We start from the raw sequence: 14,892 nt of genomic DNA, 5'->3' as shown, positions 1-14,892 counted from the left end.
AGTTTTGGGCTTTGCTCCTAGGTATCTGATCCACCTTGAGATGATTTTTATGTATGGTGTGAGATGTGGATCCTGTTTCAGCCTTCTGCAGGTAGCAGTCCAGTTTTGCCGGTACCATTTGTTGAAGAGGTTGTCATTTCCCCATTTGATAGGTTTTATTTCCTCACCAAACATCAGTGGACCATAGATAGATGAATCCACTTCTGGGCTGTCAATTCTATTCCATTGATCTATGTGCCTGTTACTGTTCCAGTACCATGCTGTTTTGGTTACTACCAATGTGTAGAAGGCTTTGAGGTCAAGGAGTGCTATGCCTCCCACTTCATTTTTGTTTTTCAGAAGTGTTTTGCTTATTCAGGGTCTCTTTCCTCTCCAAATAAACTTGACTATTTCCCTTTAGATACCCTTGAAAAATGAATTTGGCATCTGTATTGGGATTGCGTTGGACATATAGATGCTTTTGGTAGGATTGTCATTTTCACAATATTGAGTCTTCTTATCCATGAACAGGGAACATTTTTCCATTTATATAGACCTTTTATTTTGTTCTGTAGTTTTCTTTGTACAGGTCTTTTGTGTCTCTAGTTAGATTCACTCCCACGTGTCTCAATTTGTGGGTGGCTATTGTAAATGGTATTGCTTTTTTAATTTCCTTCTGTGAGTTCTCTTTGTTACTGTAAGGGAATCCCACTGACTTTTAGATATTTCTTTTATATCCTGAGAGGCAGTAATTTCGAGACTCCATCTCACATACTTTGGGCATGTAGCCAAGAGAGACCAGTCTTTGGAGAAGAATGTCATGCTTGGAAGGGTGGAGGGGCAGTGCAGGAGAGAAAGACCCCAGATGAGATGGATTGACACAGTAACTGGGATAGTAAGAGGAGGTGTGTCAGGGATCGTAAGAATGGCTTAGGATAGAGCAGGATTCAGAGCTATTATGCATGGGGTTGCTCTGAGTCCTAATTAACTGGACATCGCATAACAACAACAGCAGCAGAAGAGAAAGATCTTCAATGAGATGATTGACACAGTGATCTAAGCCATGGACTTTGCAACGATTTGCTACGCATCAGAAAACTGGACAATGACGAAGGATGACAGAAGAAGAATTGATGCCTTTGAGTTGTGGTGTTGAAGAAGAATATTGAACATACCATGGACTGCCAAGAGAACTAACAGGTCTGTCCCGGAGAGGGTGAAACCAAGCTGCTCCTTGGAGGCAAGGATTTTGAGACTCTGTCTCACATACTTTGGACATGTAACCAGAAGGGACCAGTCCCTTGAGAAGGACACCATGCTTAAACAGGTGGAGGAACAACACAAGAGAGAAGATAATCATTTGGAGAGGTCTCTGACTGCACACTTTCCCAGCGCAATATGTCTCCTGATCTCCTGATTGTTGGTACCAAGTGTATTGATTGTGGATACAAGTAAGATACATGCACACCCACACAACCATGTTCATTGCTCTTTATGACAGCAAAGCAATGAAAAACAAGACAAGTTTCCATCAACAAGTGAGTAAACAAACTATGGTATATATGTTGTTGTTTTAGGTGCTGTCAAGTCGTAGACAACTCATAGCAACCCTATGAACCACAGGCCTGAGCACTGTTCGTACATAGAGTTTCTGGAGGCAAGCCATTTCGGAAGTGGACGACGCTCCTGCTTCCAGGCTTGTTTTAGTGGGGAAGCTGCAGCCAACACTGTCCACCATGGGTAACCGTTACCACATCAGTGGCACATCAGTGTCACCGTGTTCAGCATCACAGCAACCACGAGTTACCTCTGTACAGCAATGCACAGACCAGTGCTATACCACCTAGAAGAATGTTTGACAGGAAAACAATTTGAACGCAGCCTGAGGGCCACAGATTAAAATCACCCACCTTGGGCTTGGTAGCATAACTCTCTGTCCACTAGGCCAACGTAGCTCTCTATGTCATCGTTGTTATTGTTGTTAGGTGCTGTCGAGTCGTAGACGACTCATAGTGACCCTATGAACGAAAGGCCTGAGCACTGTTTGTACATAGAGTTTCTCGAGGCAAGCCATTTTGGAAGTGGACGCCGCTCCTGCTTCCAGGCTTGTTTTATGGTATATATACATAACAGAATACTATGTCATACTAAATAATAATGGAGAATTCATGAAACAGCACATAACGTGGGTGAATCTAGAAAAAATAAAACCAAATAACAAGCAAAAATACCAAAGCACTGTGGTCAAGGTGACTGACTCGTAGCAACAGCTTCCAAAGCTGAAAACCTTTACCAGCAGAGCCTCCCTGCCCTTCTGTCTTGGAGAAGCTGGTAAATTTGAACCGACAACCTTTCAGTTAGAAGTACCACATGTATTAGATTATGCTACAAGCTCTATAAAATGTTTGTAGTTGTTGTTGTGTACCTACCGTTAAGTTAGAACTGACTCATAGTCGACTCTCCAGTGCATTTTCAGAGACAGTAAAATGCACACGAGGAGAGTGCCTTTTATCCTAAGTAGCAGTTGGTGGATTTGAACCACATGCCTTTAGGTTGGCAGCTTAACTCCTTACCACTAAGCCACCAGAGCTCCATGATGCTTAGTTAACTAAGTCAGTCTCAAAAAGACAAATAACGTGTTAACCCACTATTCTAAAAAAAAAACAAAACACAAAAACCAAAAACCCTAAGTTTATATAAGGAAAGAAATATCCTTGGATGGTTAACAAAGACTAGAAGAAAAAGAGGAGTGAAAATCCACAGATAGAGAACCTATACATGAGAAGATGAGTGAAGGTAAAATGATAAACACTGTTACATACACTGTCCTACAATATTAGCAGCTATAAACCATTAGCCACAAGGAGACGTGTAGACAGACAGGTAAAACAACGAGACTGAAACACGTATAAGGAACAGTCCCCATGTCCATGTACAGCTTCTAGATGACATTTCTACATTCATATTAGGAACATATCTTGCAAACATAGTCTCGTGTGTATCAGAGCCATTTGAGGTAGAATGATGTAATCTTCACTATAACCCCTCACCCTGAGAAAATGAGTTACTGGTCAACCTCTGGCCATAGTCTTGAGGGATATCAAGTTCCACTGGCATAAACACAGCCCATGAAGACAATGTATATTCTGCATTGGCACGTATTGACTTGCAATCTCTCCCTGTGCAGAATGAAGAAGAGAAGAAAAGACGTATCCAAACAATAGTTCTAAGAACTAACGGACCACTCCAACCTCAACGTCCATAATGCTGAGACCAGCAGAGTGCTGACTACTAGAAAATGGGTCACAGTAGAGGATCCTGGACAGAGTGGGATAGGTGGGTAGGGAGTGAACACAGTTTTTAAAACCTAGAAACAGTGAATTTGACTGGTCAGATAGAGAATAATATACCCCCACGACTATAACATTTAATCACCTTTTGAACCTGGACTAAAACTCAGCCCACTGCTCAACTTTCAGCTGCACAATAGGCTTATCAGGTAAACAACACGAAGAGATGCTCCCGTTTTTTAGAGCATTAAACCACGTGATAGAGAAAGGGCAGCGTTTGCCCAGCACGGAAGTTCACCGGCAGGAAGGGCTGGGATAGGAGGACTCCTGTCATCCAGAATCAGAGGAAGAAAGTGATAAGAATGTGATAACATTGTGGGTGTTGTAACTGACGTCATAAAACAAAGCATGTATGAATGATTGAATGGAGTTCAGGGTTAAATGAGAGCAGAGTTGTGTTTGCCAAACACTTAGCACAGTGCAGTGGGGCTGCTCTGCTCTCCAGTCCCTGCAGGAAGGCAGGAATCCTTCCACAGACTCTCCCTTCTGCCTGAATCCAGTTTCCTGACTGACTGGTGACGTTTTGCAAACTACTTTAAGGTGAAATGGGAAGCAATGCATTCAATGTTCTCTTCTGACATCGACGAAGAACAGAAGTCAACTGTCAACAGCTACTTCTTGGCATTTCCCTCCAGGGAAAGATTTTGAAGTTTCTATAACTGATGATCACAGAAGGAGGCAGCTCTCCCTGAGTCCCATTGTGACCGCCTTCCAGCCCGAGTGCCCGTCTTCTGACGCTCCAGCCAGCAATGTGTTGCTTCCATTGCAGGGCTTCTGAAGGCCTGTTCTTCTGGACCAAGACAGCCTGCCTTAGTCTGAAAGCTTCTCTGAAACCATCCACCATGGGCGACCCTGTGGGTATTTGAAATAATGGTGGCACAACTCACAGCCTCCCAGCAACAGGTACACAACAGCACAGCAACTGACAAACAAGTGCCACTGGGTGTCACCACCCTCTTAAAAGGGCACTCTGGCTTTTAGGTGAGGATGGTGGAGGTGGTGATAGGAGAATCTACTGTAATCTTTCTAAGAGAAGCTGCTGCTTCCTTTAAGTTAGCTGAGACCCTTGCTGATTTGAAGGGGGTTGCTGGCACTTCTCAGATGTCCCTTCTTTACAACAACACTCATTTGCTTCTTTTTTAAAATTTTTTAAAAATTTTTGTTATGTGTGTTTGTGTGTGTACCATCAAATCAGATCTGACTGGTACAGGAGGAGATTGCCCCTCCTTCTCCAGGAGAGCAGCTGGTGGATTTGAACCATGTGCCTCTGGGATTGCGGCGCAACTTCTTGCCACTAGGCCACTAGAGCTCCCTATTCATTTTCTTCTTTAACCAATAATGACTGTGGGACATTTTCTAGAAATGAAGACTGTGCGTAGCACCTACCTGCATGGGGACAGTGTATCTTTGGTTCACCTCTGTTTCCTAGCCCCACGTTGTTTTTGTGATAATCTCATGGATGCCTGCTGCTATCTCAGTCCTTATTAGAATAAAAAACCCCAGCTTTGGAGATGGACAAACCAAATTCCCATTAACCCCAGACTTCCAGGCACGTCACCAATGAAAGTGAAGTGTCAGCACTGCCCAAGGCCCCTATTCGAAGAAACCCATGATTGGAAGTTTTAAGGGAACATGTCATCCAGTCCTCCTGGGACTGGTGTGTGTGTGTGTGTGTGTGTGTGTGTGAGAGAGAGAGAGAGAGAGAGTGTGTGTGTGTGTGTGTGTAATGTATTTACGTTAACGATCATTATGGGCTGGTGTTTGGGTGTGTTTTCTTTAACAGAAAGAATTCATTACTAGACTGAAAGGTTGCAGAGATGTTAGGAGTCTTCTAATCAGCATCTCAGCACTTTGTCCAGGCTCAGTAGTCTCAGGCAGGTTGGCTGCTGAGTGACCTCGAGGAGGCTTGCACCGCCCCCCCCAAGAGAACCTTGAAGGGCAGCAGCCTTTGAGAACCTTGGAGGGCCGCGGCCTTTGAGACATTCTGTGTGAAGGTGAGAGGGGCTCAGGGGAAACCCCGCAGTGGCTTCCCTCCCTGAGAAGCCTGCAGACCTCAGAGGAGGGCGAATGTGTGCATACAATCTGCAGGATGCAGACGGATGTGATTACCATGGCCAAGAATGTTTGGCACTTTCTCAAAAAAGCTGAACACGGAAATTCGGTATGGCCCAGCTATTTCACTACTTGGAATATACCCTGAGAAAATGAGAACTGAGGCACAAACTGAGATTTGTACACCAATGTTCACAGCAGCATTATTCACCAGCGCAAGAACATGGAAACAGCCCAAATGTCCAACCACAAATGAATGGATTGTGAAATTATGCTACATTAACACAATGGAAGACTATGCAGCACCCAGGAGCAATAACTTTGTAAATTATTACCTAACTTGGGAGGGACTGGAGAGCATTATGCTGAGTGAACTAACTCAGTCCCACAAGGATAAATATTGTATAAAACTGTTATTGTAGAATGAGTATAAGGATCTGGAGGGGTGGGAGAGGCTGGAAGCAGAGGAATGTGGATGTGCAGGTGGAGGAGGGGATTAGTCATCTGGCTGTACAATTTGATGGGTGAGGGAATTTGAAAGAATTTGTATTCAAATTTTGTAAATAAATTAGCAGAAAAGAAAAAAAGAATGCTAAAAGGAAAAGCAGTGAGAACCTGGGACCAGACAGGGAGGTGACACTTTAGTGAGTACCAGCGTGGAAGGATGGTCATGTCTGAGGAGGGGGCAGGGCCAAGCCTGTAGCTCATGGTGATGGCTTGGATGAAAGCCACCGTCCAGGAACCAGGTACTCCCTGCTGAAAGGCACATCTTGTGAACAGGCAGGGGCTTCGAAGGAAGGGAAAGCAAGACCCTGGATTGACTGAGGATAATTCTGAGCTGGTTGAGTATATTTACACATGTAGTGACTCATCTCTACAAGCTGGATTTGACAGAATAACGATTCAAAACAAAGCGAACAGAGATGAATTTTTGGCCTGTGAAACCTTAAACCAGCAATAGCTATTCTTGTCTGGAACACTTTCTCCCTCGATGCCTGTTTTTCCTCCCCTCTCTTTTTGACTACATTTGGCAGATTTTATCCTATGACTTAAAGTCATTGACTCTCTGAGAGAAGCGCAAAGTCTCTGATAATAAAGCTTTTTGAGAAATATTAATCATCGTGGGTAATTTCTGATTTTTCAGGTGGCTCATTTTATTGGGGAAGACCTGATGGAGTCATACTTAAAGCTCCCAGCTGCTACCCAAAGGACCATAGTTTGACCTACCACCTGCTCTGTGGAAGAAAGAGGTGGCAGTCTGCCCCCAGAAAGAGGAGTAGCCCTGTTACTTATCTCGTAGGGGAGATACCATTTATCATGCAGGTGATTTTCTCCGGACAAGGTTTACCCATTTCCCTCCGGATGTGCTGACCACTGAAGTTTTCCCAAATGTGGGAAACTCAACTACATATTTGTGGTATTGGGAAACTGTTCATACTTTCCCCTTAAAAGAAGAAAGAAAAACTAATTATAGCCTTGGAAACCCCATAAGGCAGTTCTACTCCATTCTTTAGGGTCACTATGAGTTGGATCCAAATAAAAATTAAAAAATCAAGACATATTGCATTGGGAAAATCTACTGTGAAGGACCTCTCCAAAGTCTTGGAGAGCAAAGATCTCTAATGAGCAAGGATGTCAGCTTAATAACTAAGGTGCACCTGATTCAAGCCATAGGTCTTTTCAAGTACTTCCTATGCAGCTGAAAGTTGGACAATGAATAAGGATGACCAAAGTGGAGTCAATGCCTTTAAGATGCGATGTTGGAGTAGAGTACTGAGTGTGCTGTGGACTGCCAGAAGAACAAACAAGTCTATTTTAGAGGATGGACAACCAGAATGTTCATTAGAGGCAACGATGATGAAACTTCCTCTCACATGCTTTGGGCACCTTACCAGGAGGGACCAGTCCTTGGAAAAGGACATCATGCTGGGGGAAATGGAGGGTCATAGAAAGAGAGGAAGATTTCCAACAAGGTGGATTGACACTATGATTTATATAAGTGGGCTAGAGCATAGCACATATAGTGGGGATGACCCAGAATAGGGCAAGGTTCAGATCTGCTCTTCACGTGGTCACTGGGAGTCATCGTCAACTTGATGGCATCTAACAAGAGCAACGTAAGTTCAAATTGATGAGATGGCAACAAGTTTGGTCTATATTTCATTTTACTGTATCCTCCCTAAGACCTTCTAAAGCAAGCAGGAGAAATAATATTATCTTTCCTTTTTTTAGATGGTAAATCCAAGGTTCAGAGAAGTTAGATGGATTTTCCTTGCAAAGGAAGTTACAAGACTTACATCTTCTAAACCCAAGTTTCCTCATTCATCACTCAGCTGCCCTCTTCTTCCCATTTTGCATACAAAGTAAGTCAGAAAGCTTTCTGCTAGACATGGTGATCAACACATTGGCTTCTGCCAATTTTCAGAATTACCAAATATAAGAAAAGTAAGATTGCAATATCCAGATTGGCAAAGCACTTTTTGCAGCCTTCTTCTCACAGGACACTATGAACCCTCCCTAACTTCTCATTGCAGCTAAATGGAGTAAGACAGTCTCTGGTACATATTTTCTCTCTGCAAAAACTACAGTAGCCCAAGATTTAGAGCAAAATATTATTTGAAATCATGGGATCATTTAATACCACATGTCAACGGTTTAAGTGGAGAACAAATATCAACTAGGGAAGCAGAAAAATAATTTTAATAATTTAAGGAACATCAAATAGCAAGGTGTCTTCACAAATTTCAAGTCCATTTCACCAATCTTTAAATACAAGGCATCCATTTAGTATCTCATAAGAGATCAATGTTGTATATTCCTCAAGGATTTTGCAAGACAACAGGGGAAAGGGTCCAGGTAGAATAGAATAGAATAGAATAGAATAGAATAGAATAGAATAGAATAGAATAGAATAGAATAGAATAGAATAGAATAGAATTGAATTTATATTATATATGATTATATTCTATTCTACCTCATATATATCATACTATACTCTGCCTCGTATATAATATATGAGGGTGGAGGGACAACGCAGGAGAGGAAGACCCTCGATGAAATGGATTGATTCTGTCACTGGGGTAATGGGGATAGACATGTAGGGGGGTCAATAAGATTGACAAGGGATAGAGCAGGGTTTAGGGCTGTTCTACATAGGGCTGCTATGAGTTGCAGGCAACTTTATGACACATAACAACACAAACAACAACAAGAATATCTATTCTATTCTATTCTATTCTATTCTATTCTAAATTATAGGAGAGATTCCAAGTTGGGGGGGGGGTAGAATTAGAGGATTAGAAAAAAAGTGTAGCTGAGAAACAGAAATCTCAAGAAAAGAGAAGTGATAGAGTATGGGTATTGAAATACGAGTAGATTTTCAGCAGCTTCTACTGGGAAGTGCCATCTGTTAAAGAAATGATGCCTTCCTTGAGATTTGGGGCTCTTAGTGGGTGGTCTCACTCCCTTGAAGGGGCTAGAAGGTCGCAGGTGCTTAAACAGACACCCACCTATGATGTGCCTTTCCTTCTCTCATCCCATGTTCCACAAAATGCACCTCATAGGCAGAATCCCCTTTCTCCCATGCAAATCAGCACAAAATGCCAAAGCAAACTCATTGTTCTGAAAGTCAGCCAATAGAAGTCTGAGAAGAGCATCAGGTTACACGGGCCCCGCCCCCCGAAGGCCACCTGGAGAGCATATAAAAGCCAAAGCCCTGGGCTTCCCAGCAGCTAGAAGCCCTCCCACCATGGGCTGCCAAGCCCACCTACTCTGTCTGCTGCTCCTCCACGCGGTTCTTCTTCCCGAAGCAGGTACAGCCGTTCCAGGCCACTCTTCTCATACCTTGATTTGCGCGTAGTCCACTGACACACTGTTGGCAAGCTTACAGTGAAATTCAGACAAGCAATGATATTGCTGAAATCACCACCAAATGAACAATGACAATTGGTTTTAAGGAAGCTGGTTCTGTATTTCTTGTAAGGTTTACTCTCTCTGAACAAATTACGAGCCACATGATTGCACTTTAAAATCATGAGTCTGTGCAGGATTTTGGAGAGAAATCAGAATGGCGGTAGTGGGATGTTCAGTCTTTTAAGTGTTCTGTAGACTGTGTATTGACATTTGGCCGGGGAGGTATTGATGGCAGTCATGACTGATTTCTTGTTGCAATATATGGTTCTGAAATGTATGGTTAAAGGATATCTTAGTCGATAATGACATGACAAGTAGATGGGTTTCATTCATATATGTCATCATCTAAAATTCTGTCCCTGTCTACAAAGAAACTCACTCACGCTTTGCTTTTGAGGCTGAACCAACTCACAGCTGCCCCTCCAGCAGGTTTTCAGAGGCTGTAAATCTCAAGGGAAGAGCTAGCTTCTCATTCTCCCTCAGATCAGCTATGAATTCTAAAGACCTATCAGAGATGGCGGTAAAATCCGTACCCATAGGCCATCAGAGAGCCTACAAAGAAAAAAGTTACCAGTTTTTCTTCTTGGTCTCCATATGCATTACACATCTGTGTGTCTTCAGAAAGTTTTATTTTGGAAATCAATTCATTAATTTAGAGTCTCAGCCTCAGTTTTGTTGCTATCAAATTGGAACCAATTCATAGCTGACTCTCCTGGCCCAACCCAAGCTGACTGCATTGTTTCCCAGGTTGTAAATTGCATCCGAAGAGATTGTCCTTCTTTTTTCCTGTGAAGCAGCTGGTGGGTTCCAACGGAGGCTTGTGGCCGTGGGGATAGCAGTGCAACTCCCCATGGTCTAGGCTAGCAGAGCTCCTAATTCAGAGCAAACGCTCTCTGACTTATGGTCATCAAGTCAGAACCAGCTTCTGATTAGCAGGTTCGTGAGGCTGTAAATGCACAGAAGGAGATTGCCTGTCTTTCTCCCGTGGAGAGCTGCTGGTAGATTCGAACCACCAGAGGCTCAGCCGCTGTTAGCAGCACAATGACAAACTAATTTTACACACCACAAGCTAGACCACCAGAGCTCCTGATTGAGAGCAGCCACTTCAATTCATTCTTTGCACCATCACTTTGTGGCTTTTGGAAAAGTATGAAAGTCCTTCACTACTTAGTTTTCCCACAACAGAAAATTTAGAAATAAGACCAACCTGTATTTTTTTTTCTATATTTTATTAATTTTCATAAACATTTACAGAGATTTTGGGTTTCCATTCATTCATTGTTGCACTATTCTCTCTACCCTCCTCCCAGTTTGTTCTTGTCCAAATGCCGCAGTGCTTGTCAAAGCCAGTTCTGATTAATCTTCTTTGTCAGTGTGTCCTTTGCCATTCCCTATCACTCCTCCCTGGGAGAGACTTCACCCTGAGTCATAAGGAAAAGGGGATGGCGTATTCTCTTAGCTACTTCCTGCTGAAAAGGGACGCTGTGGGTTTCAGGGTGAAGCTCTTCTCTCACTACTCTAAACAAAGGGAAATTATAACTTCTCAAACATTGAATAATTTTTAAATCGTATAATCAAGCTCATTTTTCTGCAAACATAATGACATAAATATGTTTATATCTGCTATTCAAGTATGTTTATTAAAATATACTAGGGTACTAAGACAGCACCCTGGTGGCACAGTTGTTAAGCCCTCAACTGCTAACGAAAGGCTGGTGTGTGGAATCTGCCAGTGGCTGCACAGGGGGTAAGGCCTGGAGCTGCTTCAGGAGAGATGACAGCTTGGGAAGCCCTCTGTCCTGCTTTCTGTCCTGCAGAGTGGCTGTGAGTCAGAATCCGCTTGATGGCACACACAAAACCAACAGAACACGAAGAAGGATTGAAACAATTCCTTGAGTCTCTTGAACTTTGAGGCCTTGTTTCTCTTCTAATCAAGTTTGACCTTGACACTGTAGCATTAACTGTGCCACCTTCAGGTGTGTGACTTCAGGGGAACGGTTACATTTCTATATTATTATTCACATTTTGAAAGGGGGAAGTTCATAGTTCATTGGGAGATGTGAGGAGAAAATGAATTACTGAGAAGAGAGCCTCAGGCATTTAAAACAAATCCTCTCTGTTCATTGTTTTAATGATCTTGATCTAGACTCATTTTATCTCAAAGAGTATAATGCTTTGGATATGATACATTCCAAACCAAGACATTTCCACTCCCCCTAAGGAAAGAGGCCTGATGGGGCAGCTAACGAAAAGAACAGTAGTTCAACTCCATGAGCTGATTTTCTAAGATGAGCAATCCTTTCCTTAAAGATTTACGGTCTCAGAACCCAAGACTATGAAATTAAGTACTTCAGAGATTTATAAACTATTGATATATGTATAGAATTTTGGAAGAAAACCAAATTCTGGAAATCTGCAAGAGAATTCAATATTTTGCTTCATTTGCAGCAAAAAGGATGCTGAATCTAATGATACTAAAAGTATCCAGGATCAACTTTGGGAATGTATTCAAATGACAATGTTGAAAGTGACCTTGGGACCAATGTGGATAAAATCTCAGCAGACTCTATATACCCTTATTTAAAGTCCATTGTTGATTTTGGGCAGTGAAATTGGTCTGTGACTTAATCTTTTTGGGATGACATTACTAAAGGGTTGAGAATAAAGATAGGGGACAGATGGTAGAGCTATCCCTTGGTCTGGGATAAGTGAGTTTAATGACTTCTGAGAGCCATCCGACCTTCATTGAATGTCTTAAGTCTACAGGTTTGATTACTTGGTCATGTGGCTGGACCAGCAGAATTGGGTCCCTGAAGGCAAGACCAACCTTGACTCTTGTTCTGGTCTTCTGACCACCCCACTGAATTGCACTTCGTTCTTTTCATTCTGTTGCTCATAGGATCACCATGAGTCACAGCCAACTTTACCTATGAGTTACATCAAGTCCAGAGGAAAAACCAACCAAAGTGAAGGTGCTTTATCAGATAGAGTAGGACATTTTCAAAGTCCAGTTAAACAACAGTCACCTTTCTATTTTCCTTTGCCTTCTCAAGAAATTTGCAATCTTATTGCCACAGAAGTATTTACCACACTGAAGGCACACACAGTCATACTTACGGTTCCATTTCTTATCATACTCCTGGCATAATACAGAGCACTCTAAAAATCTTTGAGTAAATTATTTGGTGGTGGTGATGGGGATATGCAAATATGTCCCACCATAAAGTAAGGTGTGCTATCAGCCGCTCATTAGCACCTTGTTATGAGATTGTTTCTCCCAATTTCCTCCAAATCTAAGGATATTTGAGAGGGTCTGCAGATCTTGCAGACACATTTACAAGTATCAGTTATCAAGGGAACCATTTTCTTGCTGGCTTCCTGGCACCTCCCCTATCTTTCCCCCCTTTTCCGCCTCTGTCACCCCATTCACTAACCTCCCATCTCCCCCATAACACGTCCATCATGTTACACTTCGTGAGAGCTCGCTGGAGCTTCCAGGGAGTGTGGATTAGTGACACGATACAGCCCAACCAGCTTCTTCTAGGTTCCTGGAGCTGGTTGCACAAGAGCCTTGCAGACAATGGGGCCAGTGAGAGCTTCTGGGAACAGCCACCTGGAAATACAATCTCAGTTCAATGCAGGCTGCACTGATACAAGGAGGGATTTGGGGAACTCACAGACCATTGGCCCTCTGTTGATATTGGGTGATTCACGTGAAAAGTGAGGACATGGAGAAATTTTGTTAACCACAGCAAAAAAGTCTGTTCTGAAAATGTGGTTTTTCCCAGGGGTTGCATTTATCTGGTCAACATGATCTAAGTTAAATAATTAACATAGTCTACTTTGGACATGTTGTAAGGAGGGACCGGTCCTTGGAGAAGGACATCATGCTTGGGAGGGTGGAAGGACAGCACAGGAGGGGAAGGCCCCCTATGAGGTGGATCGATTCAGTGACTGGGATGATCGGGATGGGAGTGTCAGGGACAGTGCAATTGGCACAGGACAGAGCAGAGTTTAGGGCTGTTGTACATAGGGTCACTATGAGTCGCAAGCGACTCAACGGCACATAACAACAACTATAAAATGATGTTATAATCAACTTACAGTCAGATCAGCTATGACATTGGACCTGTTCTGCCTCCAGAGGAGACCTACTCCCTTGCCACAGACCCCACCCAGTGACCCCCCACTCAGCTCAGTTTTCCTCTACAGCCCCTCAGTCCCTTGGGTTTTCAATCCCAAATGCCATCTTCAGGATGGAAATCCATGGTTCTGGAATTCAGCGGGACATTCTCTCAGTAGCTCTGCTCTCTATCCAGCCCGCCCTGACACCGCTGTTAATTCTTCTGCCTGCAGGCTCCCACGCTCTTGGGCCTGGCCTCTTTCTCAGGAACAGTCTTTCTTCCTGTGGTTAACACAGTGGGTGGATGTGGGCTGCCAGTTGTTTTGTGAAGGAGTGAGTGATTTGCGTGACCCAGGGACTCCGTAGTCATCTGGCACAAATGGCTAGCATGCAACAGCCAAGATGGTGGAGACAGAGCATTTCAAGAAGCCGTGTTGAGGAAGCCACGGATGACACAGCCTCTTCACACTCAGTAAATCACCAAGACTTGAGCCTTCACCTCACAAAGGGCACTTTGTGCCTCATCTCTGTCCTCACTGCCACTGCCTTACACGGATTCCTTAAGAACTTAGGACCAGACAATCCCAGCAGCCCCAGAACTGGCTTCCTTGTCCAGCTCTTACCTCCTTCCATCCACATGGACATGACAAATGACCCACACTGGGCATTCGGCCTTTCCCAGCCTAAATCCCTGCATGGCTTTCTCCTTGCAGCCTGGCCCTCATGACTTCCCAACCCCAAAGTCATCTGTCTGGCACCCCATCCTCCCCTGCTCACATTCTGGCCTCCCTCACTGCATATGGTTCCCTGAGCATGCTTTGTTGTTTTACCACCCGGTACTCCAGCAGCGTGTAACCCCCTGAAGGAACGCACAGGAGACCACCGGCGTGGGGAAGCCGCTGTGGCAGTATTAGTGTCCGAGGCCACCTTCCTCACCAAGCTGGACAGCGATGTCCTACAAGCGGGGTTAATACCCAGGGCACCTTTGAGAACTGTCTGGAGTCATTAGCAGGGAGCACAGCTGTGCAAGGGCCCTCGCTGGGTCATACACTAATCAGGAGGGTCACTTTGGCCTCACCGGGCAGTGACCCTTACCTCCCCTCCCCCTCTCCCCTGCAGGCTCAGAGAGAAAACCATGGCTCACCCAGGAGTGTTAGAGAAAATGAACTAGAAAGCAAGGCTTAGTGCGTGTGTAATTAAAGAAAGAAAAAGGTTCCCATTTTAGCTACAGTTAAACATGTTTGGGAGAATAGGATATCTGGCCAAAAGTTGCAATAACTGGTTCAAAGACATATCTGATTAAAAGAAAGAATTTTCAAAACAAAAAAATTTTAAAAAGTTTTTTTTAAAAAAAAAAAAGGACACAATGGAATACTACACCGCACTGAAAAACAAGGAACTCATGCAATATTATTCAAAGTGGGTGACCCTGGAGGACATTATGCTGAGTGAAATATCTCAGTCACAAAGGGACAA

This window comes from Elephantulus edwardii, unplaced genomic scaffold (assembly GCF_000299155.1).
Source record: "Elephantulus edwardii isolate Elephantulus edwardi_28Jun2011 unplaced genomic scaffold, EleEdw1.0 scaffold00006, whole genome shotgun sequence".
Taxonomy (NCBI): domain Eukaryota; kingdom Metazoa; phylum Chordata; class Mammalia; order Macroscelidea; family Macroscelididae; genus Elephantulus; species Elephantulus edwardii.
This window is presented reverse-complemented; position numbering follows the sequence as displayed.